Source organism: Leucoraja erinacea, chromosome 11, assembly GCF_028641065.1.
Source record: "Leucoraja erinacea ecotype New England chromosome 11, Leri_hhj_1, whole genome shotgun sequence".
NCBI classification, from domain to species: Eukaryota; Metazoa; Chordata; class Chondrichthyes; order Rajiformes; family Rajidae; genus Leucoraja; species Leucoraja erinaceus.
Genome location: NC_073387.1, coordinates 8,609,628 through 8,634,793, shown reverse-complemented (window position 1 = coordinate 8,634,793; position 25,166 = coordinate 8,609,628). Strand labels below are relative to the sequence as shown.

Genomic DNA, 25,166 nt, shown 5'->3' with positions numbered 1-25,166 from the left:
CAGGGATTGACAGTATACCAAGGATTCAGAGTTTCAGTTTTAAATGAGCATTCATCAGAGAGTAAACCGTGAGAGAATTTTCATTAGATGTTTGCCCAAATTCCATAAGCTTCTCTCATCGATAACTTTCTGAAAGACCATATATATGAAAATTAAATGACTCTGCGCATCTTAGGAGCCAACAAAAATAAAATTTCCCCTTTACCCCTTCATTTAATATATAATTGTTTCTTTACTGCCTTCTGCTACCAACCATATTATGAATAAGCTCTCTGTATTTTGATAGGATGTATTTGAGGATGTCCACACACCATTGTCAAATTTGCGGATGACACTATGGTGGTGGGACTCATCTCCGGGGGGGACGAGTACGCCTACTGGGATGAGGTGGAGCAGCTGACAGTGTGGTGTGAAGAAAATAACCTGCTCCTCAACACCTTAAAGACAAAGGAAGTAATAATAGACTTCAGGAAGAACAAAACGGACATGGTACCATTGACTATCAGAGGGGACTGTGTAGAGAGGGTGGCGGATTTCCGCTTCCTGGGAATCCATATTGAGGAGGACCTGACGTGGAGCGTGAACACCACTGTGCTGCTGAAAAAGGTCCAGCATAGACTGCACTTCCTGAGGGTGCTCAGGAAGAATAACATCACTCAGAGACTGCTGCTGTCCTTTTATCGGTGCTCCATTGAGAGCATACTAACATACTGTGTATGCGTGTGGTACACCAGCTGCACAGCGGCTCAGAGGAAAGCGCTCCAGAGGGCCATTAACAACGCCCAGAGGATTGTCGGCTGCCCTCTCCTTACCTTGGAGGACTTACACAGTTCCCGCTGCACCAAAAAATCCCAGATTATCATAAAGGACATTTCCCACCCCGGACACTCCCTGTTTGAACTGTTGCCATCAGGCAGACGGTACAGATCTACAAGGACAAGGACAAATAGACTAAAATACAGTTTTTACCCCACTGCTATAAAAGCACTAAATGTAGCCGCCAAGGAACGCAGGGGCGATACAGACTAAGGGACTGTGGTAACTGTGGAATCGACAGAAGGATGGAGGGTTGGGTGTTTATGCGTGCTTTGTCCGTGATATTTATTTAGTTGTTTATCTTTAATATTTTACCTTGTATGTATCGTTAGCGTTTAGAAATGTTTGAATGCTGCACTGACTGGCTGACATTTTAAATTTTGTTGTACATGGTTCATGTTACAATGACAATAAAGAAACTATTCTATTCTATTCTATTCTATTCTATTCTATTCTATGGGATAAGAGGCTCTCTACCTTCTTTTCTTAGGCCCCCTTCAGTCATGGCTGACCATGGGTGTCTCCAGGGTGCTATTCCCTATGTGGAGGATGCCTGTACGTAACTTTGTTTAACGTGGGGAGACTGGTGCATAAACAGCCATCCTTGACATATCTAGGTCAAGATCCAGTCGCATGGAGTCCAAGAGGACTGGGGACCCTTTTCTGCTGCAGCCTTCATCTGACTTCCCAGCCGTTGTGACGCTCCACTAATGTCAACCATCGTCCTCCGCCTGTTCCACTGTTGAGGTCTTGGTTGGGTTGCTCTTTGTCAGAGACCTCCCCCTTGACCTTACCGCCATGGGTGGCCCTACCACGAGCATAGGACCAGACAGCATCGCTCTCAGGATCTCAGGTCCACACAAGTTTCTCCACTACGACCAGGTGACAATCCACCATGTCCCCAGTATTTGGTTAAAGAAACAAAAGAGCAAAGATAATATTATCTAAAATAATGATATACTGTATTCTGCAGGATGGATTCAGATTTTAACTGTGGCCAAAAAAAAATCAGCCAGTCATTAGAATTTTCACCATTAGCACGTAAGGGTTGTAATGGAGGATGTTATAAGTTGATGCCATATAAATTCCGAGCTCTGTCTCTTCTGAGGTGGACCTTGGAGTACAGCAGTGTTATGGGAGACAGGTTTTTATATAATCTGGGCCATTTACGGCAACCACAGAATATGGTCATAGTCTCAATGTGCGGTTGCTGTCCTACAGAATACTACTGATAGATCTGGAAGATTTTTAAGTGGCAGCCCCTGGATCTGAGACATCTGGTGAAGGTTGCCTGTGTCTGAAACATACCCAAGTGCAAGGATAACTGCAGCTTGGTAGAACATGTGCTTGGTGGTGGGTTTAGAACTGTTGGTTTCCAAATGCTAAAGTAGGCAAAGCAAAGAGTTCACAATTTCCTATTGGTTTATTGTTGTCAAGTGTACCAAGATACAGTAAAACGTTTCATGTGTGTTATCGAGTCAAATCATAGTATATGCCAGGTTACACAAAAAAGCTGGAGAAACTCAGCGGGTGCAGCAGCATCATAGATGCTGCTGCACCCGCTGAGTTTCTCCAGCTTTTTTGTGTAACCTTCGATTCTCCAGCATCTGCAGTTCCCTCTTAAACATAGTATATGCCAGTTTAATCAAACCAAATCCATGTACAACACATAGTGCAAAGTGAAAAACTCCAAAGTGTAGAATATACCATTGCCGCATAATAGCAAAAAAAGATCCAATGTGCTGGAGTAACTTAGTGGGTCAGGCAGCATCCCTGGAGAGCATAGATAGGTGACAATTCAATATGAGACCCAAATTCAGATTCTGCAGAAAAGTCCTAACTTGAATGTCACTTATCCATGCACTCCAGTGATAATGCTTGACCTGTTGGATTATTCCAGCACTGTGCCTCTTTTTGTAAACCAGCATCTGCAGTTCCTTGTAAACCAGCATTAAAGTATCACAGTTACAGTGAAGGTGCAGATATTTAAAAAGTGCAACGGACTTCAGATGGCTATTCAGACTCTGGAGTCTGAAGAAGGGTCTTGAAATGTCACCCATTCCTTCTCTCCAAAGATGCTGCCTGTCCCGCTCAGTTACTCCAGCGTCCAGAATATGGGGTAAGCCATTTGGAAAGTAGAAGAGGAAAAGCTTTTTCACACAGTTGTGAGTCTGTGGAATTCTCTGTCTCAATGGGCAGTGGAGGCTGGTTCTCGATGCTTTCAAGAGAGAGCTAGACAGAGCTCTTAAAGATAGTGGAGACAAGGGATATAGGGAGAATGCAGGAAAGGGGTATTGATTGTGGATGATCAGCCATGATCACAATGAATGGTGGTGCTGACTCGAGGGGCCGAATGGCCTACTCCTGCACCTATTGTCTATTGTCTACTGTGTCTATCTTCAGTGTAAACCAGCATCTGCAGTTTCTTCCTACACCTATTTACACTGTTCCTATACTAATCCCATTGTATTATAGAACACAGAACATAGCACAGGAACAGGCCCTTCGCCCCATAATGTTCTTCACAATGTCCATCTGAATCTTCATGCCAAATATATTGCCAAGTTAAACTAATCTCCTCTGCCTGCACATGCTCCATTTAGATTCTGAAGAAGAGTCCCGACCTGAAACATCGTCTATCTGAGTCCTCCAGGGATGCTGCCTAACCTGCTGAGTCACTCCAACATTTTGTATCTTTCCTTGGTAAACTAGCATTTGCAGTTCCTTGTTTCCACATGATCCACATCCCACCACTCCCTGTATATGCCTGTGCCGATCTAAAAATCTCTTAAATTCCACTATCGTATTTGTCTCCACCACCAACCCTGGCAGTGCACTCCAAGTACCCACCACTGTGTGGAAATAACTACCATCCCTGCATAACTTTGCACCCTCCGCCCTCTCACCTCCTATTGCTTGACATTTCCACCTAGAGGAAATTATTCTGACTCTCTACCCTATCTATGCCTCTCATACGTTTATCTATTTCTAAAAGATAGACACAAAATGCTGGAGCAACTCAGCGGGTCAGGCAGCATCCCTGGAGAAAAGGAATAGGTGATGTTGTGGATCAAGACCCTTCTTCAGACCGAGTGTCAGGGGAAAGGGAAACTGTATAAAAAGGTACAGATCAAATTAGAGCCGGCACTGATGACCAAGGAAAGGTGGAGCCCACAATGGTCCATTGCTGGCTGTTGAAGAGGTGGTCAGGAAGAGATACCATCAGTGAAGCTAGCAGGGCGATTAGGGTGGGGAAGGGATGGAGAGAGGGGGAATGCAGAGGTTGCTAGTTTTCCTCTCAACCTCCAACGTTCTGGCGAAAACACTCCAGTTTTTCGCGCACATTAAACTACCCCCCAGGATCTATTATTCATAAACACACTCGGGACTGTCTACAGAAGTCAATTAACCTACCGACCCAAGTTGTCAACATGTAAGTATCCCAAATATGAAAAGGCAGTTCTGGGTCAATCACATTTCTTCAGGGCCAGTGAGCAAACAGTAAGCAGCTGGTGAATTGAGATAACAGTAAAATATTGGTGTCGAAGAACTCGGGCTACAACAGTCATTTTTTTTAGCTTAGTTGCGATGTAAAAAAAACATCAAATTTGACAGAAGATTGTACACCAACAAAAGTGGGCGGTGATTGCTTGGTGCTAACATTGTTTGAGTAGCGTCGTTTGAATTAATTCTAAGCAACGGGGCTCTGAACAAATCAAGGTTTTCAGCATGAATTTATCAAAGTCTGCCGCGAGGAATCACAACGTATTGCAGTGGCCCAGACATGCAGCTAGTAAAGCCTAGTCTCAGCAAAATCCCTCGCAGCAATAAGACGCACACAGCTCTGCTGAAAGACAGGACTGTGCACCATGTAGCGCTCTCCGCTCCATCCGAGACATCTTCTGTCTGTGGCCAGGGTTTGATAGGCTGCTCGCCAATTCGCGTGACCCACCCGTCACCAACGCAGGCAGCCGTTGAAGGGGCGAAAATGCTCAGAGGTAATGAATGAAACTTGTGAGAGTGTCTTGTGGAAGGATGGAGGTTGGAAACCTGTAAACGGCTCGCTCTGCCCTGAACTCTCTTAAGCTTAGTCCAGAAAGGTGAGCAGCATTGTTGATGAAAGACAACGCGGATATTTAATTGTATAGAGTGAAATGGCTTTATTGAAGGTGCGGGCACGTGAATCGGTTACTGGCAACTAAAAACTATTGAACCACACATTATCGGTTTCTGCCGATAATGGACATCCTTTGCTTATATGATCGCGTACACTAGCGTGAAAAAAAAAAACGATTTAAGTTTCTTATTCCTATCATTATTTGAAGTAGAGACTTTGAAATAACGAGAGGTCCCAGCACCTGTTGTGGACCTTGCGCCGCTTAGTTCTTGGAATGGCATTTGCGATATTAACGGGTGTTAGGAGTAAAAATGAATATCTTTCTTGTGTCCGGGCAATATTATCGTTTATCAATGTGACTTGGTTGAGATGGTCTTGTGTAGGAAGCACCCTGCTATTGTATTAGCATGAGCATGCAAACTATAATAAATCCAAATATCTCGCTTCCCTTTGGAGGCAAAGATTGGGAAGATTGGGGGTAAAATGGAACGAGTTTGCTGCATTTTAATTTTAATCATGCAGATTTCTAACTCGGAGAAATGTTGCAAGTGAAAAAAAGATTTTGTGTAAAAGATACCGGGCAGGAGCTACGGTTTCTTTTCTGCCTTCTTCATGATCGAAAACTGACCCCTCATCTCCGAGATGAGCATCGCTTACAGCAGAGGATAGTTACGGTGCAGCTAATGCAGATCTTGATGTAGTTCGCTGAAAAGCTTTAGGTAGAGGTAGACCATCACTCAGCACTGGACAATTTTATACTGGATATTTTTTACATTTATCAAGCCAATTAACCTACAAACCTGTACGTCTTTTGAGTGTGGGAGAAAACCGAAGATCTTGGAGAAAACCCACGCATATCACGGGGAGGACGTGCAAACTCCATACAGACAGCACCCGGAGTCGGAATCGAACCCGGGTCTTTGCTGTAAGGCAGCAACTACCGCTGCGCCACCCTGACTGCCAGACGGACAGATTGCATTCTGAGTCATGAAGAAGCCGAGTTCGAAATGTTGCAAATGCTTCAGATTAAAGGAGGTTAAAATCTGTTCAAATCACTTCTCCGTCTATCCTCTATCAACCAGGGAGAGGGCACGTATGAGTGAGTCAAACCTCAGTAGCAGCATTCTCAGCTCTGAATCAGAAATGTGTGCATTCAATATCAATGCCAGAGTCTCAGCCCTCCATAAGGGACCCCATCCTTTATTTATTCGCCTCCGGACTCCACAATTTGAGATTTGTAATAGAAAAAAAAAATCACATGTGGTTAAAGTGCAGATTGTCAGATTTTACAGCTGTGTTTATACGTAGTCCCCCCCACCACCCCATTTCAGGGCACCATAATGTTTGGGACACATAGCTTCACAGGTCTGTAATTAGCACAATGGGCTGTTTCGGCTGGCGACCGGAAGGTAGCGTAAATCCCGCTTGGAGTGCATACTGTCGTTGTGGTTTTCCTTGGGCAAGATAATGTTTTCACACATAGCTGCCTGTGTGTAACAATGTCTGTAATTGCTCAGGCGCGTGTTTTATTGTGCCCCTTTCAAGGGAGATGCTAAATGCATTTCGGTGTCTCTGTATAGCTCTCACAATGACTATTAAATTGAATCATCCAGTCTTTTTTTATCTTTGGTGTGTTTTTTTGTATTGCAGCACCTTTTTCCTCAACATGAGGAAACAAATTGCTTTTTTCAACATGGAGTCAGTCAGGTGTTGATTTGTCAATGACCACTGTCCGCAGAAGACTTCATGAACAGAAATACAGAGGCTACACTGCAAGACGCAAACCACTGGTTAGCTGCAAATATAGGATGGCCAGGTTACAGTTTGCCAAGGAGTACTTAAAAGAGCAGCCACAGTTCTAGAAAAAAGGTCTTGTGGACAGATGAGATGAAGATGAACTTATATCAGAGTGATGGCAAGAGCAAAGTGTGGAGGAGAAAAGGAACTGCCCAAGATCCAAAGCACACCACCTCATCTGTGAAACACGGTGGTGGGGTTGCTGTGGCCTGGGTATGTATGGCTGTTGAAGGTACTGGCTCACTTATCTTCATTGATGATACAATTGCTGATGGTGGTAACATAATGAATTCTGAAGTGTATAGACATATCCTATCTGCTCAAATTCAAACAAATGCCTCAAAACTCATTGGCCGGTGGTTCATTATACAGCAAGACAATGATCCCAAACATACTGCTAAAAGCAACAAAGGAGGTTTTCAAAGCTAAAAAATGGTCAATTCTTGAGTGGTCAAGTCAATCGCCCGATCTGAACCCAATTGAGCATGCCTTTTATATGCTGGAGAAAACTGAAGGGGACTAGACCCCAAAATAAGCATAAGCTAAAGATGGCTGCAATACAGGCCTGGCAGAGCATCACCAGAGAAGACACCCAGCAACTGGTGATGTCCATGAATCACAGACTTCAAGCAGTCATTGCATGCAAAGGATATTCAACAAAATATTAAACATGACTACTTTCATTTACATGACGTTGCTGTGTCCCAAACATTATGGTGCCCTGAAATGGGGGGGGGGGGGGGGGGGGGGGGGACTATGTATAAACACTGCTGTAATTTCTACATGGTGAAACCAAAATGTATAAAAATTGCCTTTATTAAAATCTGACAATGTGCACTTTAACCACATGTGATTTTTTAAAAATATTGCAAATCTCAAATTGTGGAGTACAGAGACAAATAAATAAATGATGGGTCTTTGTCCCAAACATTATGGAGGGCACTGTAAATAGTGCAAGACCCAGGGAGTGCTGCACAGTCAGAAAGCCCCATTTCAGGTGTCCTGTTAAACCCCAGCCTTGTCTGTTTTCTGGATCAGACTAGATCAGATTAGGCCTAGGTCACTAGATGTATTTAAGGGTGATGTAGATAGCTCTCAAGCCCTGATTTTTCAAAAAAACCTAGAAGGAACTGACACAGAAGACACGTTGAGGCCAGAATAGACCAGCCGTGAGTGGCGGGGCAGGCTTCAGTTTAGTTTAGTTTATTGTCACATGTACTGAGGTACAGTGAAAAGCTTTTGTTGCGTGCTATCCAGTCAGCAGAAAGACAATACATGATTACAATCGAGCCATTACAGTGTATAGACACATGATGAGGGAATAACATTCAGTGCAAGGTAAAGCCAGCAAAGTCTGATCAAAGATAATCCGAGGATCACAAATGACAGACCTGAGAGGAGTTTAAGAAGATCATAGTTAAAGTAAGGAATGTTGCTGTATGAGTAGAGATGTAAAAATGTGGAGCGATTGTAATATGTGATTGCAGATCTGCTTCTGTGGCTAGCTCGCAAATAGTCACTTGGGTTGGGTGCCATCTTGGAAGGGTTATGGGGCCTGGTGGCCTAATCCTGCTCCTGTTTATGTTTCTCCTGTGTGGAGATGGAGATTAACGAACCCACAATACATTTTCAAGAATGCATGGTTAATGTTCCCTCAACACAACGCTAAAACGGATTGCTTGAGTAATAACACAAAGAGCCAGAGCAATTCAGCGAGTCGGGCAGCACCTCTAGAGAACATGGGTAGGTCTCGACCTGGCACGTCACCTTTCCATGTCTGCACAGGTGCTGCCTGACCCATTGAGTTAATCCAGTACTTAGTGTCATTTTGTGTATTAACCAGCAACTTCAGTTCTTTGTTTCTGCTTCAGTAATAAGTATCGTGACATTTATAGTCACACTATGCTATGAAATGTTATTGGAAACTCCAATGCTGTTTATCGTCGAGTATTGTGTGTGTATTTATATAATGTTAATCAGCAGCATAATTTTTTTAATATTTCACTTGGGTGTAATCCATGTGCGGAAATCTGAAGGAAAAAGACAAACACTCAAACAGTATTTCTAACATTCTGATTTGAGCATCTGCAATTTTTTTTCATGCAGGGAGGCACTGGAGATTTGCAGCAATAGCAGATGAAAGGCAACACTGGTGTGGATGCTGCTTGGCACATAATCAAATCACTAAAGAGAGGGTTTATAGATCTCTGCTGGGAATTAGTGGGGTTGTCTTAGTAAAGGTTGGACAAGCCTGGCTTGTTGACGTGAGTTTGCAAGTATTGAAGCAAGAAATATCTTGGATTGGGTGGATGTGCGAGAGCATTTTATTTAATGGGAGAACCAAAAATTAACAGTCATGGCTTAAAAGTAAGGAGTTGCCTAATTAAGATGGGGAGGAGGAGAACATTTCCCCTTTAGATGGATGTGAGCTTTTGGAATTCTCTTTCAAAGAATAGGGAAACTTATTTTACTAAATACTTTAGAAGCTGGAAAAAGTATTCAGCAAATGGGTTTCCACTATCCTTGATGAAAAAGATGGGGGAGGGGGGTGTGGGGGGGGGGGGGGGGGGGGGGGGGGGGGGGGAGGGGTTGTGGACGACACATAGGTAAGGTTTCTTGTGATAAATAGGAATACAGAGGTAAGGATGTAATTAAATCAGCCATATTCTCTGGAGAGAACGAATGGGTGACATTTTGGGTCAAGACCCTTCTTCAGATTTGTCTCGACCCGAAACATTACCCATTCCTTCTGTCCAGAGATGCTGCCTGTCCCGCTGAGTTACTCCAGCATTTTGTGCCTATCTTCGATTTAAACCAGCATCTGCAGTTCCTTCCTACACTTTAAATTAGCCATGACCTCTCAAACATGTGGAGCAACGAGCGTCCAGACCCTTACTCTGTGGGCGGCGCGACTCTGGTCAGCAGCGGCCTCTGCAGTCTGTCCGCATTTTATTATTTTCTGTCTATGTTTTTATGTAGTTTTTGTTATTTTTTTTGTTGGGGTGTGTGGGGGTGGGAGGGGGGGGGGGGGAAACTTTTTAAATCTCTCCCTGCACGGGAGACCCGACCTTTTCTCGTCGGGTTTCCATTATCGTTGGGGCTGCAACGAGGAGCGGCCTCCAACAGGAAGAGACCGGGGACTCTGGTGCCGACGACTCACCTCACGGTCGCGGGGCTGGCCGAGTCCGGAGCAGGTAGAGCGGTGGAGGAGCGCTGCTGCTGCTGCTGCTGCGGCCCGACCGGAGAGTCGGAGGCTTCAACGGCAGGTCTGTGGACGGCGGCACCGAGAGCCCGCGGGTCCCTGGAGGGAGACCGCTTTTCAGGGCTCTCGCAACGGCGACTTCCCCCGCCCGAGTTGCGGGGTTGAAGAGCTCCTGGAGCGGGGCCTACGTCACTGCCCCGCGCGGCTTGGAATGGCTGCGGGACTCTGCGAGCGCACGTCGGGGGCTCTAACATCAAGAACCCGGTGTGCGACCTTGCACCACCCGGCGTGGCTTCAATAGCTGCGGGACAATCGCCATCACCAGCCGGGTGCTTTGACTTTGACTCTGACATCGGGGGGGGGGGGGGGGGGGGGGGGGGGGGGGGGGGGGGGGGGGGGGGGGGGGGGGGGGGGGGGGGGGGAGTGCAGTGTAGAGATAAGTTTAATTGGCCTTCCATCACAGCAATGTGATGGATGTTTATGTAAATTATGTTGTGTCTTGGGTCTATTTGTTTGTAATGTATGGCTGCAGAAACGGCATTTCGTTTGGACCTCAAGGGGTCCAAATGACAATTAAATGTATCTTGCATCTTGTATCTTACTCCTATTCCTAATTTGTGAGTTTATTGTACATGAATGGCCCTGGTCTCAAACACGGAAGCAGGCCTGATTCCACCTGGGTTGGTCACTGTGGTCCCTTGCAGATTCCTACTCTGTTTATATTTGCCAGGAATGGTCTTCCATCTTAACTCTGCTGATGTGTCCTTGCACTTTCCACTCGCGTCTCTGGATCCCAAACCTTGATGTCCTCTCCAAACTGTGTGAAAGTCTCTGATCTCTACAAGACTGTTCCTGGGGTGGTGCCTCTGTCACATGAACACACTTTAACTGCACTCAATCTCAGCTCACTTTTATGGCTTTAGATGATCTCATTCAAATGTACAACATTCTTACCAGGCTTGACAGAGTAGAGGCAGTGTTGATGATTCCCCTCTTGGGGATCCCTAGAACAACAGGTTGTGACCCCGTGGTTGGCTATTAAGAACTAAAATGAGAAGACATTTCATTCAGGAGCGTTCTTTCCCTGACAGGGCTGAGGAGGATCAGTTGCTGAGTATATTCAAGGCAAGGATTGATAGGTGTTTAGATGCAAGAGAATGTGCAGGTGTGAAGTTGTGCTTTGCTAAAGGATCAGACATTTTCCTATTAAAAGGCAGAACGGGCTGAATGGGCTCGACCTTTCTATTTATTATGTCCTCCCCTTCCCGTCATTTCCCCAAACCTGCCCCATTTCCACAAGCACATCTGTTCATTAACCCAACCCTTTCCATTCTGAGTGTCTTTATGTCCCATACTCCATACCTCAGGACCCACTCCCCTCTGATCTGACTCTCTAATCTACCCTCCCCCCTCCATCCCTACAACTGCAGTGCACTCCCTTTCACCTGCTCTAACTCCCAAACCAAAGGTCTTTCCCAATCATTATCAACAACCATCATACGTGTTCTGCCACCCAGTGTTCTCCCATCCACAGTGTTCTCCCTTCCACAGTGATAATGGGGAAGGTTTACTGGCCATGCTATTTGTAAAGCATATTCCACCAATTGGTCCCTGGGCAACGTTTCGATCCAAAATGTTAATTTAGATGTTTTGCCACCACGGATGTTGTTTGTTTCTCTGAATTCTTCCAGAGTCCTGCTTTTGTTCCAGGCGCTGACCACTTGTGTTCTAGACACTACTCACTGACATATTGAGGTTGAAGCATCACCACTTCCTGATTAATGACTGGCTTCCCCACAGTGTAAAGGGCTAGGACTGGATGGAGTTTGTTAGATGTGTCCAAAAAAAAGCTTCCTTACTCAATATAAAGAAGACTTTACTAGAGAGAGATAACACTAGACCTTCTCTGTGGGAGTGAGGTTGACGTTTCATTCTGAGGAAGGGTCCTGACCCAAAAGGTCATCTATCCCTTTTTCCAGATATGCTGCCTGACCCGTTGAATTGCTCTAGTATTTTGTGTCTATCTTTGGTATAAACCAGCATCTGCAGTTCCTTGTTTCTGCAAGTGAGTGAAGTGTCAGTGGGGAAGTGTGGCGGAAACAGTGACCAGAATTCTATTTGTTTTAAAGTAGTCGTGGAGACTGGTCCATGTGTTATGGTCTTAAATTGGGGCAAGGTCAATTTTAGGGGCATTATATGAAGCTTGGCAAGGTCAGTTGGGTGAGTCTGTAGGGAAGGAAATGACTAGCAAGTGGGAGGGTTTCTAAAGTGAGATAGTGGAAATACAGGGGTAGCATTTTCCTGTCGGGATGATGGGCAGGGCTGACAAGTTCAAGGAACAAGAGATGTTGAGGTTCAGTTAAAGAAAAACAGGGAGGCACATTTCAGATTCAGGCATTCAGGATCAAGTCAACCCCTTCATGAATAGGTGAAGGAGTACACTTTAAAAGACAATCAGGAGGGCAAACAAAGATAAGCAACAGATCTGGCAAGCATCGTAGAGTTCAACGCTAAATGTTTCTACAGGTATATTAAGAGTAAAATGGTGACTAGACCAGCAATTTTCCCCACTGAAGACCAATATGTACATCTTTGTGTCGAGCCACAATGTATAAGGTAAATATTAAATCAATATTTCTAGTCCTTTTTTGCTGCGTAGAATATCATGGAAGCTAAGATATTGAGGCATATGACTTGTAATGTCGTGCAATATATACAAATGACCGAAAAGAAGATCTTTGGTGGTTTTAAAGTGCATTAAAATAGATAAATCTCCCAAGGCCTGATCGACTGCATCCTTCCACTTTGTGGGAAGCTAGGGAAGACATTACGAGGGCCCTTGCAGAGATATTTCTATTATCTTTAGCTAGAGGTCACAATTAAGAGGATTGATGAGGGCAAGGCAATAGTCATTTCTACTGGTGGGAGAGTCTAGGACCAGAGGTCATAGCCTCAGAATTAAAGGGCGCACTTTTAGAAAGGAGCTGAGGAGGACCTTCTTTAGTCAGTGGGTAGTTAACTCTGGAACTCATTGCCACAGGGACCTGTGGAAGCCAAGTCAGTGGATATTTTAAGGCAGAGATAGACAAATTCTTGACAAGAACGGGTGTCAAGAGTTATGGGGAGAAGGCAGGAAAATGGGATTTAGGAGGCAGAGATCAGCCATGATTGAATGGCGGAGTAGACTCGATGGGCCGAAAGGCCTAATTCTACTCCTATAACTGAACTTGTTTATATCAACCAGCAGGGCTTGGATGAGGTATTACATGGTAGGTTGGTCTGGAAGGTTAGATTGCGTGGAATCCATGAAGAGCTAGCCGATTGGATTCAAAAATGGCTTGGAGGAAGGAGACAAGGATGGTTGTGGAGAGTTGTTTTTCTGATTGGAGGCCTGTGACCAGTGGTGTGCCACAAGGCTCAATGATGATACTGGTGCTGAGTGTTATATACATTTAAGAATGTAGTTAACATTGTTAGTAACTTTGACACAAAAATTGGTGATATAGTAGATAATGAAGAAGGATATCTAAGTTTGCACCAGGATCTAAATTTGTTGGGAAGCCAATTAGCTTACAGACCTGTATGTCTTTGTAGTGTGGGCGGAAATACACGCAGGTCACGGGGAGAAGGTACAAACTCCGTACAGACAGCACCCGTAGTCAGGACCTCAGTCTGAAGAAGGGTCTCGACCCGAAACGTCACCCATTCCTTCTCCCCAGAGATGCTGCCTGTCCCACTAAGTTACTCCAGCATTTTGTCTATCTTTGGTATAAGCCAGCACCTGCAGTTCCTTCCTACACAGTTTATACTTATTCTGTTTCTTGTCTAATCCTGTTTACAGCATGACTGGAAAATATGCGGACAGGCAAGTTAAACAATTTTAGTGAAAAATTAAAACTAAGTAGTGCGGAACCTCTCTCAGAGAGGGCAATAGTTGAATAATTTGATAATTACCAAATTATGGAAGAAAATGAAGTAAAGGGGTTGAATGAAGTTTTGGAATTAAGAGAGTGATAAGAATCCCTTATGGTAGCACGATGGCGCAGCAGTAAAGTTGCTGCCTTACAGTGCTTGCGGCACTGGAGACCCGGGTTCGATCCCGACTATGGGTGCTGTACGAAGTTTGTACGTTCTCCACTTGACCGCGTGGGTTTTCTCCGAGATTTTCGGTTTCCTCCCACACCTCCAAAGATGTACAGGTTTGTAGGTTAATTGGTTTGGTATAAGTGTAAATTATCCCTAGTGTGTGTAGGGTGGCGTTAATGTAAGGGGGTCACTGGTCGGTGCGGACCCAGTGGGTCGTAGGGCCTGTTTCCATACTGCATCTCTAAACTAAATTAAACAAAACTAAATAAATTAAGGAACAGCGTCTAATAAAGTGGCCATTGTTTCAATCAGCCCTAAATGTCTAACTCTCTATTATCTCCACATAACTGTACTAGTTGTTCCATTGTACATTTCTCCAGGGTCTGACATTCTCCCAAAAGTGTATACCTAGACTTAGATTCGATATCCCATCTGTTGCTCAAAAACGATGAGTAAAATAATTCAGCATGCCCTCCCTGTAAAGCATGAAAGGTATGCTCAGTCAAGTTGGTAATGCATCGTTACCTTTGTTCCCCCTCCTTCAGCTATTGTTGCATGTGTTACGTGAGTTTCTGCATTCTAAAATTGTTCCATTTGGTTTGTATTGCTTCTCCTCCTCTAATTTCCAGAATGTGTCACTCTCATATTGCTGTGCACAAAGCTTGATCTGTCTTGATCATGGAACAAAGAACAATTCCACAAAGGAACAGGTCCTCAGACCCATCGTGGCAGCGCCAGTCATATTGCCAAATCAAACTAATCCCATCAGTTCAGTCTCAAGAAACGTCTCAACCCAAAACTTCACCTATTCCTTCTCTCCATAGATGCTGCCTGTCCCGCGGAGCTACTCCTGCATTTTGTGTCCATCTAAACTGTCTGCACATGACCTTTATGCCTCTATTTCCCACCTTTTCATGTGACTATCTAAATACGTCTTAAATATTGCTGAAATTTCTGCTTTCACCACCTCCCCTGTTCACATGCACCTCACTAATCCCTTTAAGCTGTCCACCTTTAACCTTAAACATTTTCTCCAGTCTTTGAAATTTCCACCTTGGGCAAAAAGAGTCTGAATATCCATCCTGTCTAAGCCTCTCATACTATCATATACTAATATCAGGTTGCCCTTCAGCCTCTGGCACTCCAGAGAGAACAATCCGTTTGTCCAAACTTACCTGATGTCTAATGCACTCCAGACAACATCCCAGGCGAAGCTCTTTTGCACCCTCTCCCAAACCTTTACATCCTTCCGATGGTGAGATGACCAGAACTGCAGACACAACTCCATATGTGGCCTAACTAAAGTTTTACTTAGCTCAGTCTGGCATTTTCACCAGATTACCTCCAGAAGGCGGTTGCTATTCTTCTCCACAGTGCACTGTATTTCAAAAGCCTCCAGGCATCTCATAGTTTGCATGTCCAACTCTTGCCACCTGCGATCTCTTGCCCAAAGTTTTAGAATATAATGCACAATCATTGTAGAAGAGAAGGCAGCAAATCCAGTTTTACTCATAGAACTAATATTCACTTTCCTAATACCATTTACCCCATACACCAAAACCTTCAAACCACATTCTCTGCCAGGCTGTTCTACAGCTACACTGCCTATTCTGCAAAAGTTCACACTTAAGATTACTATTGCTTAGATTTTCAACTTTTTTTCTGAACTCCAAAATGATATTAAGTGGGGATTCAGGCCCCACACCTAACATTTATCTTCCTAGAAGGTGTGGAGTGGAGCCTCAAGAATGGCAGATAGCCACACGGTAGGTGGTGCAAACATCTCCACCCAAACCTATCAACCTGATAGTTATAGGTATGTGGCTGTTCCTGGTGGTGTGAAACTTCAGACTTCTGTACCTCCTGCTTGATGGTAGCAGCGAGACCGTGTCTGGACTGTTTTGACAATGAAGGTGAGGATCACTACTGTCATTCTTGGTTTCTTAGCCCAAGGTCCATGCTAGGCTGTTGCTGCTTATCTCTGCCCCCCTCTCACATTTGCATTTCCCTGCTGTATTAATGAAATTACCCAAACACTATGCTCAAGGAGAGAACATTTCACATACTTCCCCTTCCCCTCGCAGTAACAAGCAGAGCCATTCTTCCACAGCAGGCTAGCCAAAGTTCAAGTATCCATAGATTCCTCGCCAGTGGAATTAAACTTTGCTGCAATCAACCAAGCAAGGTTCTGCCCATCTTCTAAGCAAAAGTCCCGACAGTCTTGAATAAAGAAATCGCCTCCTGTAATTGTTCTTTCCCCTGTCTATCCAAGTGTTTCGAAGTACTGCCTATCCTTTCACATCATTGCAGCATCCATTCCTGGAGTGTCTACACTTTGGTAGCTGGAATAGTGCGGCATATATTGCACTGTTATTGTTTCTTCAAGGGCTGCTTTCAAAGGTTATAGCTATGCTATTAAGTGCTACTTCTGAAAAATGTTGCAATAGGTCAAAACGATAGCCTAAACCAAGAGTAGATAACAATGGCCATACACAAAGAAACCCATCAAAGTTGTGGAGGATTCGCGCAGTGGAAATTCGCAATATCTATAGGACAGTTACGATTGCTGTTAGATAAGACACAACCTGCTTTAGCACCATTTAAGCTGGGTGAGAAATATCTATCCTGCTGTGCCAGACAAATGAACAGAAATTGCCTATGTCATAAATGCATTTCACCAATTTTAAAACAATCTTATATAATATTTCCTTTGAGACAGATCTGCGGCAATCAAAAGGTTCAGACCGGGCATGTTGATTAAATATTTTCCTTTTGAGAATACAGCATGGCCCTTTCCGCCCACAGCTTTCCTCAAAAATGCTTCACCTACATCAAATGATTCACTCAGCAATGAATAGATCTTAGTCCTAAAACCCACAATTGAGAGGTGGTGACTCATAGCTCATTCACTTTTCAGGTCATGATTGAAGTCAGTACACAATTGGTTTCAGGACGTTATCTTGGTACGCACATAACGCAATGGTGTATACATTTATTAACACTTAGCATTATAATTGATGTTGCATGGTCCAAATCCAATTGCATTTTCCAAGATCCTGTTGTTTTTAAAGTATAATCTATGTTGAGGGATGTACGTTGCTGTTGTTAAGAGAATTTACGCAGCTGATTTTTAGAACTAAGTCCCACAGGTTACTATTAAATCATGATCACGTAATCTGCAGTGATAATGACAAGTGAGGGACAAGTAATATCCATGAAATCAGTGGAGAATTCATCTGTTATGTGAAAAGTGCTGTAAGATTGTTTGCATCAAAATTAAGTCAGTGTCTTGTCTCGTGGATGGAGTCACTAATGGTGCAGAATTACCCAATCGTGGATGGTGCTTAAACTTGGACAAGACATTAAAAGCCATGTCTTGGGTATTGTCTTTAGGTATGAAGGAGCCTGTATAGAGATACTGCATGCAAACAGGCCCTTCAGCTCACGGGGTCCACACAGACCAGCGATCACCGCATATTAACACAATTCTACACAGACGAGAGACAATTTTACACTTATACCAAGCCAATTAACCTGCAAATGGTAAGAATATACAAACTCCGTACAGACAGCACCCGTAGTTGGGATAGAACCCGGGTCTCCAGTGCCACAAGCTCTGTAATGCCCCTGTCCCACTTCGGAAACCTGAACGGAAACCTCTGGAGACTTTGCGCCGCACCCAAGGTTTCCGTGCGGTTACCGGAGGTTGCAGGTAGTGGAAGCAGGTAGGGAGACTGACAAAAAACCTCCGGGAACCACACTGAATAGGTATGTTGCAAAACCTACCTGAATCATCGTTGAGAATCTGCCCCAGCCCTTGTGCGCGATTTTGGTGCTGTTTAGAGGGGGCGGGTTTAAAACGCGATTTTTACAAGGCTGTTGCAATCGAAAATGTTCAGCTTAGTAAATCATTAACGAAAAATCGCTGAAAGACCCCGTCGCAAAAGGTATTATTAGTTTTTATGGCTTTGTATAATAGTTATAGTAGTTTAAAAATCACTCTCTAAACCCGCGACCTCTCACAGCCCCAGGATTTTATAAAGCAAACAATTAAAGGTATGTACCTTATTTTTACATTAAAAGGGGCTTCTTAAGAACCCTGTGTATAAAGTTTTCTATAGCGAGTAGTTCATTTTTGGCTCTTTATATCCCGCAGTATTTTTCTGGGCATTTGAGGGCACAAATCCAGCGCAATGTGAACGTTCTAAACCAGCGCGTTCACAGGAACCCACTAGAAAGCTGATTTAAAATGGACTTTAATTTACTGCAATTGAACACTAAATTCCTTCCATTTGGCCTATAAATTAATGTAAATGAGATTTAAAAATCATGTTTTATTGTGAATTATTTGTGAATATTATTTGGACACTTGGGCTATTTAAAAAACGTTAATCATTTATTAAGAAATGGATAGATGTTTAGATCTAGTAATTGAAGTTTGAAATTAGCTACACTTGGGTAACTAACTAATTATATGCTTTAATTTCAGGTCATCCAAGTTAGATTATTTTATATTTGTTTCAGAATGGTTCAATCTACAATAACTGAAAATTTCATTCAGTTCTCTTAATTTTTAAGAAGGTTATGGGCTTTTGACTGTCCACGATCACAGCTTTTTTGTTATGTCCATAGAAAATCAATAGGGAACAAGATGCTAATTTCCGAGTATGAAAATGGCCATAACTTTTTAAATACTTGAGATATGAAAGTGAATTAGGTGTCAAATTAAACTTCTTTTTATGCTTTATCTGATGGGATAAATTACAGACTTGATTTTTTAAATCTCAACATTTTGTAACATTGCTACACTGAAGCCTTGGGTGGGGCAAAAGTCTCCAGAGGTTTCCGTTCCGGGTGGGACAGGGGCATTAGGCAGCAACTCTACCAGTGCGCCACCATGCTGGTCTTAAAGTGTCATTCTGAAGTATGGCCTGAGGGCCTGCTGCACTTGCATCTATAGGGGGAGTATTGCTCCCTCCTCAGCCCTGTAAATTCATTAATTGTTTTCAGTTTTTAGTTTTAGAGATACTGCATGGAAACAGGCTATTCGGCTCACCGAATCTGCACCGACCAGTGATCCCCGCACATTAACCCAAGCCTTCACACACTGGGGACAATTTACACCTATACTAAGTATACAAACCCAAGCCAATTAACCCTAAACCAAGCCAATTAACCTAGCAGAACTGCTAGTAGAATAGCAGAACGAATCAGCATTGAGATTTGCATTTTTCTCTTGCACATATAGTACTGTGTCATTTATAGTGTCTGTTCGTCACAGTCTAAATAATTCAGATACAACCAGTGGGTGGGAGTGAAGTGGTGAGCTGTCGACAAAGCCCTGTTGAGAGATTTTCATTCACCTGGTGAGCTCTGGCTTTAGCTGATGTCAGTAAAGCTCAAATGGCTCTGGCTAACTTTCTATGATTACCTTGGCCCTGAATGGAGTTTGCAGTCCCCACACATTTCTCAGAGCGTTGAAGGTAATTGTGGTGTGACAAAGGAGAGATAAGGATGTGACTTGAAGCTTCATGAAAGAGGAAGGATTAAGGAGGAACTTGAGGAGGGAGCCAAACACTTGAGGGAGGGAATGTCCAGACACCTAAAAGCATGACAGCTCGTGGTGGGCTGATGAGATTTTCCAAGTTGAATGAATGCAGCATCCCCAAAGTGATTGTTCATGGGTATAGCAATTCTTGGCATCTAGCCCTCAGAATCCAGGCCCACATGTTTTGAGGTATTAGACAATAATGCCAATATGGAGTATTAGTCCTCAAAGACCCCTTGTTGCACATTAATGTAGGCGTTCACAGCCTTTGAGTGTAATAGGGAGTGAGCAAAAATGATTAGTGGTATTTCAAATCTCCACCTATCAGTTCAGTCTATAGTCTCACGTGTACCGAGGTACAATGAAAATCTTTTGTTGCATGCTAACCAGTCAGTAGAAAGACAATACATGATTACAATCAATCCATTTACAGTGTATAAATACATGATAAGGGAATAACGCTGAGTGCAAGACAAAGCCAGCAAAGTCCGATCAAGGACTGAGGATTATCAAAGAGGTAGATAATAGTTCAGCACTGCTCTCTGGTTGTGGTAGGATGATTCAATTGCCTGACAGCAACTGGGAAGAAGCTGTCCCTGAATCTGGTGGTGTGTGTTTCCATACTTCTGTACCTTTTGCCTGATGGGAGTGGCCAGGCTGCGACACGTCTTTGATTGTGCTGCTGGCCTTGCCGAGGCAGCGCGAGGTATAAATGGAATCAATAGAAGGGAGGTTTGGTTTGTGTGATGGTCAGGGCTGCGTCCACAATTTGCTGCAATTTCTTACGGTCCTGGATGGAGCTGTTCCCAAACCAAGTTGTGATGCATCCTGATAAAATGCTCTTTGTGGTGCACCTGTAGACATTGGTGAGAGTGTAGGGGACATGCCGAACTTCCTAAGCCTTCTTAGGAAGAAGAGGCGTTGGTGTGCCTTCTTGGCTGTTGCTTCAATATGGGTCGACCAGGAAAAGTTGGTGATATTGATTCTGAGGAATTTGAAGTTTTCGACCATCTCTATTTTGGCAGCATCATCGACACTTCAACACCTGTTCGCCGTAGCGCACGCCTATGGCTCCCTGCCTACTACAGATGCCTCGCTGATACAAACAGTGGTTGCACAGGAACTCCGGCATGAGGCCCCAGGGCTCTGAGTCACGATTCAAAGCACCTCCTGCAAGGTTCGAACTTCTCCTTTCAACAATTAAACCTTATCCTGTCATTGAAATAATCTCACACTTAACAGTGGCACTACAATTAAATTTAATAAGCTTAGCCGCATAACTACAAAAGCTTCTGCAGTCATTTTATGTTTCTTGCTAGATTATACTTGTACTCTTTGTTTCCTTATCAGTGTTTTGATCCTCCTTTGCTGAATACAGAGTTCAAAATCACACTGTCTATTTCAGAATATAAATTAGAAATTTAAAGAAATGGAAGGCCATTATTAGTGGAGGTAATGATTAAGCGATGAAGTTGTTGTTCATGTTAAACCAGTTGACTAATGTGTTTCAGGGATGGAAACTTTTCCTTATATATTGCCCAATATGACCCATATACTGTATGACCCTAGAGTCTGTACTGTACCCACATTAGTCTGGTTACCTCTAAGTTGCTCACTGCATTTGCCCAGTAAGTCACTCAATCACATGGACTATAATGACTTGGGAAAAATGACCAAAATTATCACTGGGTGGCACAGTGGTGCAGATGGTAGACCTTCTGCCTCACAGTGCCAGAGACCTGGGATCTATCCTGACAAAGGAGATGGTGATTGACTTCAGGAAGAGAACCGGTACGCATGCCCCAGTTTGCATTGACCGTGCTGAAGTAGAGATGATTGAAAACCTCACAAGAGTCAATATCACCAAAAAAATCTCCTGGACCACCCATATTGAAACAATGACCAAGAAAGCACACCAATGCCTCTACTTCCTTAGAAGGCTAAAATGCTAAGGAAGTTTGGCATGTCTCCTACAACTCATAACTTCTACAGATGCACCATTTTAGCAGGAAGCATCACAACTTGGTTTGGGAACAGCTCCGTCCAAGACTGCAAAAAAAATGCAGTGAATTGTGGATGCAGCCCAGACCATCGTACAAACCAATCTCTGTTCTGTTCTAGTGACTTCATTAGTACCTCACGCTGCCTCGGCAAGGCCAGCAGCATAATCAAGCATGAGTTGCACCCTGGCCGCTCCCTCATTCCCCCTCTCTCATCAGGCAAAAGGTATGGAAGTGTGAAAACGCACGCCACCAGATTTGAGGACAATTTCTTCCCAGCTGTTATTAGACAACTGATTCATCCTACCATGACCAGAGAGCAGTGCTGCACTACTATCTACTTCTTTGATGACCTTTGGACTATCCTTGATTGGACTTTGTTGGTTTTAACCATATAACCATATAACAATTACAGCACGGAAACAGGCCATCTCGGCCCTACAAGTCCGTTCCGAACAGCTTTTTTTCCCTAAGACCCACCTGCCTGCACTCGTACCATAACCCTCCATTCCCTTCTCATCCATATGCCTATCCAATTTATTTTTAAATGATACCAACGAACCTGCCTCCACCACTTCCACTGGAAGCTCATTCCACACCGCTACCACTCTCTGAGTAAAGAAGTTCCCCCTCATGTTACCCCTAAACTTCTGTCCCTTAATTCTGAAGTCATGTCCTCTTGTTTGAATCTTCCCTATTCTCAAAGGGAAAAGCTTGTCCACATCAACTCTGTCTATCCCTCTCATCATTTTAAAGACCTCTATCAAGTCCCCCCTTAGCTTTCTGCGCTCCAGAGAATAAAGACCTAACTTATTCAACCTATCTTGTTGTTGAAACCCAGGCAACATTCTAGTAAATCTCCTCTGTACTCTCTCTATTTTGTTGACGTCCTTCCTATAATTGGGTGACCAAAATTGTACACCATACTCCAGATTTGGTCTCACCAATGCCTTGTACAATTTTAGCATTACATCCCAGCTTCTATACTCAAGGTTTTACCTTGAACTAAATGTTATTCTCCAATCATGTATCTATACATTGTAAATGGATCGATTGCAATCATGTATTGTCTTTCTGCTGACTGATTAGCACACAACAAAGGCTTTTCACTGTGCCTCTGTACACGTGACAATAAACTAAACTGAAACTGACCTTGGGTGTTTGTGTGAAGTTTGAACATTTTCCCTGTGACCGTATGGGTTCTCCTCAGGTACTTCTGTTTCCTCCCACATCCAAAGACTTGCAGGTTTTTAAGTTAAATGGCTTCTTAAAAAGTGTGTGGGAAATGGATATGAAAGTGGGATAACATAGAACTAGTGTGAACAGAGAAACAATGGTCAGCACGGGCTCAGTGGGCTGAAGGACCTGTTTCCATGCCGTATATTTCTTTCAATCATTCAATCTGCTTGGGGCCACCAAGGATGTCAAATAAATCCAGCCATTGCTAGTAATGTTTCGACCAGTTATTGAAGGAGCTTTGTTTTAGAATTAATAAATGCATATGCCCATAGAAAAATTAAAAATACAGATTTTATTATTCTCTTCTCTCCAGATTGTTCACACCACAATCTTAGCATTGACATTAAATGCAATCTAAGTAAATTGAAAAAAAAAATCCAACTGATTCCTGAAACCCAATTCAAACTCTGCCTCCTTCACAATGGGAAGATTTTTAAGGATGTGGATATTATTGGGAAGGCCAATTCCTGATTGCATGCATTTGGGGCCTTGTCTCTGCAGAGCTTGGGGGTGATGATGTCTGCACCATAACATTAGAGAAGATAAGGTGCAAAGTGTGGCTGCTTCCATGTCTTCAAGACAGAGAACATCAGTGGGGTCAGTGTTTCTTCACCTTGTTTCCCCTTGGAGATCCTGACCCCTGGCTGCAGTTATTTTGTCCTCGTATCACTCCTCCATTATATGACACACCAGGTTCATCTCTCCTCTCTCCAGCTTTCTTGATCCTCTTCCTTGTTGTTTACTGCTAAGCAAATGGGTTGCCAATTCGTCAAGAGAGTCAAGAGTCAATTTAATTGTCATTTGGACCCCTGGAGGTCCAAACGAAATGCCGTTTCTGCAGCCATACATTACACACAAATAGACCCCAGACACAACATAATTACATTTTACATAAACATCCATCACATCGCTGTGATGGAAGGCCAAAAAAACTTATCTCTCCACTGCACTCTCCCCCCCCCCCCCCCGATGTCAGAGTCAAAGTCAAAGCCCCCGGCTGGCGATGGCGATTGTCCCGCGGCCATTGAAGCCACGCCGGGTGGTGCGAGGTCGCACACCGGGTCTTGATGTTAGAGCCCCCGGCGTGCGCTCGCAGAGTCCCGCGGCCATTCCAGCCGCGCGGGGCAGTGGTGTCAGGCCCCGCTCCAGGAGCTCTTCAACCCCGCAACACGGGCGGGAGAATTCGCCGTTGCAGGAGCCCCGAAAAGCGGTCTCCCTCCTGGGATCCGCGGGCTCCCGGTGCCGCCGTCCGCAGACCCGCAGTAGCAGCCTCCGACTCAGCAGCAGCAGCGCGGCATCGGCAGCAGCAGCAGCAGCAGCGGCAGCGGCAGCGCTCCTCCACCGCTCCACCCGCTCCGGTCTCGGCCAGCTCCGCGACGGCAACGGTGAGTCGGCACCAGAGTCCCCGGCTTCTTCCCGTTGGAGGCCGCTCCTCGTTGCGGCCCCAACGACAACGGAAACCCGACGAGAAAAGGTCGGGTCTCCAGTGCAGGGAGAGATTCAAAAGTTTCCCCCCCCCCTCCCACCCCACCCCCATCCCCCACACACACACCCCAACATAAAATAACAAAAACTACATAAAAACACAGACAAAAAATAATAAAACGCGGACAGGCTGCAGAGGCCGCTGCTGACCAGAGTCGCGCCGCCTACCCGACATTCTTAAAGATTGCTGTGAGCTCCACAGAAATTTAAAACTAAATGTATCAATCCTGTCGTGAGCTACCCAGAGGAAAATGTACAATTATTAGCTTGGCTTAGAGTCATAGACTCTTATAGTGTGGAAACAGGCCCATCAGCCCAACTTGTCCACACCGGCCAACATATCCCATCTACACTAGTCCCACCTGTCTGCATTTGACCCATATCCCTCTAAACCTGTCCTATCCATGTACCTGTCTAAATGTTTCTTAAACTTTGCAATAGTACCTGTCTCAACTATCTCCTCCGGCAGCTCGTTCCATACACTCACCACAATTTGTGTGAAAAAGTGGCCCCTCGGGTTCCTATTTATTATTTTTCCCCATCATCTTCATGCTTTTTTTAAAGTTTTTTTTAATTCCTCCTCATCTCCTTTCTAAAGGTACGTCCTTTTATTCTGAGGCTGTGCCCTCTGCTCCTACACTCTCCCTTTAATGGAAACATCCTCTCCACATTCACTCTATCCAGGTCTTTCAGTAAGTTTAAATGAGGCCCCCCTTCATCTATCTAAACTCTAGCAAGTACAGGCCAAGTGATGTCAAAAACGCTCATCATATGTTAACCCAATCATCCCTGGAATAATTCTCGTAAACCTCCTCTGGACCCTCTCCAATGGCAGCACTTTCCTCCTCAGATATGGGTCCCAAAACTGTCCACAAT

At 44.2% G+C, this 25,166-nt stretch overlaps 1 long non-coding RNA gene across 1 annotated transcript in view; it reads left to right on the top strand.

Moving 5' to 3' along the window:
- Nucleotides 1-4,626: 4,626 nt before the first annotated feature.
- Nucleotides 4,627-25,166, top strand: part of LOC129701441 (uncharacterized) — a 38,727-nt gene continuing 18,187 nt past the window's right edge. Inside the window, exon 1 of the long non-coding RNA XR_008724200.1 lies at nucleotides 4,627-4,916. This is a non-coding gene — a long non-coding RNA (uncharacterized LOC129701441). The remainder of the gene's footprint in view (nucleotides 4,917-25,166) is intronic.